The sequence below is a fragment of the Aplysia californica genome, unplaced genomic scaffold (genome assembly GCF_000002075.1).
Source record: "Aplysia californica isolate F4 #8 unplaced genomic scaffold, AplCal3.0 scaffold00785, whole genome shotgun sequence".
NCBI classification, from domain to species: Eukaryota; Metazoa; Mollusca; class Gastropoda; order Aplysiida; family Aplysiidae; genus Aplysia; species Aplysia californica.
The window spans coordinates 20,638-25,894 of NW_004798055.1; the positions used below are offsets into that span (position 1 = coordinate 20,638).

General features: G+C 42.7%; 1 long non-coding RNA gene across 1 annotated transcript; it reads right to left on the reverse strand.

Annotated features, from left to right (window-relative positions):
- Positions 1 to 1,917: 1,917 nt before the first annotated feature.
- Positions 1,918 to 4,913, reverse strand: LOC118478650. The gene is made up of 2 exons (XR_004859201.1): positions 4,734 to 4,913; positions 1,918 to 2,479 (listed from the first exon to the last, which is right to left on the reverse strand). It is a non-coding gene; the product is annotated as an uncharacterized LOC118478650 (long non-coding RNA).
- Positions 4,914 to 5,257: the final 344 nt, after the last annotated feature.

Below are 5,257 nucleotides of genomic sequence, written 5' to 3' on the forward strand. Positions count from 1 at the left end.
GGGGGGGTTCAGTAAAGGTTTTGCGCACTTGCAACAAATTAAGGTCATACAAGTGAGTGCCGAAGATAAGAGGTATTACAAGGGAGTAACAAACACACACCAAAAAGGGGATGAGAGATTTGTTTTAAAGGAGCAAACCACTCCAGAGCACCAGCCAGCTACCCATTAAGTACGGTACAATAGAAAGAACAAGAACAGGGGGAGAGTAGGAAGAAGGACGGGAGTATGGTGAAAAAGAGGGGGAAAGGTAGAGACTGAGAGGTTATGACTTAATGTCCTAATCAACAGAAATCGTCTTCTTCTCTTCTCGTCACCCTTCTTGTAATAGCCCATGAAGTGACTGTGAATGTATGTAAGATCTACAGTACATCTCACAGTGCAGCTGATTTGTACGTGCATATGCCGTTTTATCTACACAGAGCGTAGAATCATCCATTGCTTGACGTGGCGTTTCCGAAAGTATCTGTACTGGTTAAATTAGATCTCGAACCCAGGCCTAAAGCGAGCAAGACCACGCCAGGGAAACAATGAATTTTCCTTGGGGAACTGAGTGTCTTGGAAAGTTACAGGGTCTGTCGGGCCAAAGATAAATTGTTAAGCATACAGGGTTAATTTGAGAGCGGATATAATGTACTTCATAAATGAAAACAAAATATGTATTTTAAATACATGTATTATAATTAATTCATTATTATTATCCTCATCCTTATTATTATCATCACTGGTAATAATAATAACAACAACTTTATTATTCTTGTTGTTGTAGTGATTACTACATCATTATCATCCCACCAACGTTATTGAATGTATCATTATCATTGTTATCATATTTAATCATTATCAGTATATTTGCTTCGTTGTACATGAGGGGGAACAAACATGCAGAAACGGTGACCCAGCCCTATATCCAGCCCCTTTTCTGCCAGGACCATTACATAATTATTCAAGGCCTAGACAAGCCATAGTTTTTAAAAAAAGAAAAAATGCACGCAAAGTGATGACTATGCACGACCTAAAAATAACTGAAGAACCAACAACGATTTTTTTTTTTTTTTTTTTTTTTTTTTTGGGGGGGGGGGTCTCGGCACGTTAACGGTGGGTCATTGACGTCACCACAGCACGAGAAAATAATTAGACCCACAAAATGATCTTCACAAAAAGGTCAGTCCATACTATATGTAGCTAACGGAGCCTGTAACGTGGGAGTAGCGGTTAAGCACCTCGGCGTCACACGCAGAACCCATGCGTTCGATTCTCGTTACGGAAGTTGTTGTTTTTTTTTCATCGAGTATCTTCGTCTCACGTCTGTCTGCTGGAATGTTGTATCCATCTCAGCCAGGGCTGGCCCTGACAGACTTGTTTGTTTGTTTGAGCAAAGAGAAGCACATCGACACAATAATAGTCGTTTAGTGCTGAGAAAAAGTGAGACAGACAGAAACAACAGAGGGAAAGTAAAAAAGTAGGACCTGCCAGTGGCGCTCTCCAACTATCCTTTTAGTTTTAGTAGAGGCTTTACGGCGCTCGCAACTGCATAAGGTCATATGAGCGCCAGTCCAACTATCCGCCAGCAGGACCGAAGCAGCTCACCTCCATATCGAAACGCCATCGACTTGGAAGGATACTTTCGGAGGCGGCTTCATGCTTCGACTTCAGTCCAGCCAGCGAGGGCTAACACAGGCCGAGGGGAATCCCGGATGGAAGACGGAGAATTTCGATTAAAGAAAAAAAAAAACTTTCCCAATCGAAACCAAACCAACACCACTCTCAGTCCCGGTTGGCCATGGGAGGCAGGGTCCGAAGCCAGACTCCTAAATAATCTAAACTGTGTCGATGGGGGCGTAAAAACATACATTGTTATACTGCAATGTTTGCCATCGTATCTCATTTTATTTTATTTCACTATACACAGTGTTTTGCTTTTTTTCAAGTACTCATCTACTCTAAATTTAGCGGACCCAATCCACACACTTTTCCTTTATCTTTCCTCTTGTACCTCTAGGGCGTCAGGAGGAGAAAGAGCTTTCTGTCTCTAGCAAGCTGGATTGCCTGGCAGGGTAGGATGTTGTGTATTTTCACAGTAAATTTTATCTGATGTCTTATGTTATTTCGTGTGCCATACATCTATTTATACCTGACCCCATCTTAACGCATTACCTCTTAATGTATCTAATCTAATCAACCACATCCCATATCTTACTCCGTACCTCAAAGGGCTCAGGGCCGGGTTGGTAATCGCAGGGATCCATAAAGAGAGACGGAGTCTCGGAGCTGAACACATCACCGGCACTAATTTCCATAACGTCACAGCGGTAACAGTACCAACGCTGGTCAACTCAGGTCTCGAAATAATAATACGTTACAGTATGGAAGCCTCTATAACGTAGGAGTCCGGCCTTGAATTTAAATTCACATGCACCAACGACCTCGTTCATGAGACTGGTATTCTGTGCTTGATGTCATAGTAGTCATACAATAGTACCTAGAATTTTGCACAGGAGAAACGAACTGGGAAATGAACAGTGTAGCTTGCTTCTGCTCTGTAACTGTAACAGATGTGGTAACAGGCTACGACACAAATTCCTGAATTTTACAGGCCCTTGGAGAGGCGCGCGAGGGAACTCAACATTAACGGATCATATTATTGTCTAAAACACCTTGTATCCAGGCTATTTTAACACACAGAACAACATGACATGCATGAGTCGGTCGAATCCGGATAATTTCAGAAATCCAGATTTCCGGAAGTATCTCCGTTTTTAGAACAAGTGTATTGCCTTACTGGGCACGCACAGTCCCGAAAAACGCGAGTCGGTTATAACGTGACGACACTTGCTGCCATGAACAGAGTGCTGGTCCATTAGAAAGGTTTTAACGCCATTTCTCTTAAGCTACCATTGGTCGTATTAAAATGTATAATACCTCCATCGATACAATTAACAAGGATGAAATTCTCATTCGCACCTTCGAGGCAGCCTATTTCAATCTAGAACCGGCGTTAAACCCCCTTTAAAAACAAAACAAAACAAAAAAGAAAAGTCTCCATTACATAACATTCGAATTGTGAATAAATTAGTTCGGTCGTGATCTATGCGCGTCCTCAATCAATAAGTCAAGTTCCCTCACATATAATTTTGTACGAGCAAAGAAAAGCGCATCGACTTGGCACTTGTCACTTAGAGCTGGAGAAGGAAAAGGCAAGACAGAGCGACAAAATTAAAAGATGGAAAGAAAAAGAGTAGGACCTGCCTGTGGCGCCCTCCAACCATCCGCGCTCGCAGGTGAACATTTCATTCGACGAAAGTTCACTAACCGATGGCCACCACAATACTCATCCAAGAAACACTTCCAATAAAGTAAAGAGAGGGGACAGTGCGGCGCGTACACACGTGTGTCAGCGCAAAGACGGGGATACGAAGTGAGCCTAGTAGGCTACTAGTACGTGTAGTGTGTTAGTATTACGACCAATCAGTAGGCGAACTGTGTTGTCCGCGAGCCGTTGGCAATGAAAATAAGAAAAGCAGGACTAATAAATACAGTCGAACCTGCTGTAACGGCCATCGGTATAAGACAATCACCTTTACAAGCGGCGCCTCCCATTTCCTCCCTTGCGTACTTTCTTTTTTACATTCGAATAATACAGTGTAAGATGACCACCTGTCAAAGAACACCACTTTTCTTCTCGATAATGGATTAACCATCTTTGACAGCCCCGACTGTACCTGGATTACGTTGTGTACGACAGGGTTCTCTTATTTTCATTGTATTCAACTCACCGACAAAACGGTTGGCCAACAACTTTGTCGTAGTAGGTACAAGGCTTTCATTTAACTTTAAATGTCTTCCCCTCCGCGATGCGAACTAACGCCTTGTGCGGGATTGTAAACATTTTACGCCCTCAACAGCACAACTGAGATCATTTTATTTTACATGGAAGGCTTTTTCAATCATGTCTGTCAGGGCCAACTTCGCCTGAGTGGGAGGCAGCATCCCAGCACAAAGACGGCCATTGGTCATCGAAAAGGTTCAACGCTCCTCTCAACACTTAAGATCATTCAAAAGACGGAACCTCTGAATCTAACGTCCACTTCCGATAAGACCGAAAGCCTAATGGGTGGACAGTGGAGAGTCTTAAAAACTCCCCAAAACAAAGCAAGTTCAGAACTTCCCGTAAGGGATTCGAACTAGGGTCATCCACTCCCTAGCCCAGCGTGATACCAACTGAGCTACCGATGCACTCATACAGATAGACGGTGATTGACAAAATCGATTTTAAAACATATTTGTCAACGCTGGAACCGAACCCACGCCTTTTGCATGCGACAACAATGATTTTTAAAATCTCACTACACACGATATCGCCTAGAAAGAACCCCCGCAGAAAGCAATGACAGTAAACACATTTTGGCAATCGGCAAAAAGTCACGTATTCCTCAGGACAGAAACTGTTCCCAACTGCAACTTGGGCAAGACCTGAATTTCGAAAGACTAACACATGCACGGGCAACATACGGTAATACGTTAACGATTTAACATGACTTCGATAAGTAACCACTCAGTATGTTCCTATGACGAACAGAAAGAGGTATTCAATATCACACGGGCATCCACGCATCAAAGTAAGAACACACCTATTCCGTCACACGCGAGCCTCTACATATAAATCAATAAATCAATACTAAATATAAATAAATAAAATAAAATAACACCTCGTATGGCCATATCAAACCACTCACAACACATCGAAACCAATGAACACGTAGTCAATCTGTTAACGTTTTCATTGGTTTATCAAAATTCATTTGTTCATTGATTTTTCCCCTACACTGAACTGTTTACCGTAATGTGTACAATCTAACTAAACTAATATAAAAAGCCGAACGCCTACTATCACTAACATTCTTTTGGAACATCTCCGTTTCCAGCTCACTAAAAAAAAAAGGGCAGACTCGCGTCAGACCATGCATATGTATGCGATCATGTAGATCAGATAGATGATGGGCCGAAACAACACCCGAGGCATGACATTAGCCATCGGTATGTAGATTATTTACACCAATGTAATGAGTAAATTCAACGATTTCTGAATGGGGGCTAAGTAATGTGGCACAGAGATTCATAATGTAATAGGATGGGCTACAAAAATCTAGACCACTAGACCAGCCCATACCTGCCCCGTGGAGCGGGAGGGAGAGGGAGGGAGAGGGAGGGGGAGGGAGAGAAAGGGGGAGGGAGAGAGAGAGAGAGAGAGAGAGAGAGA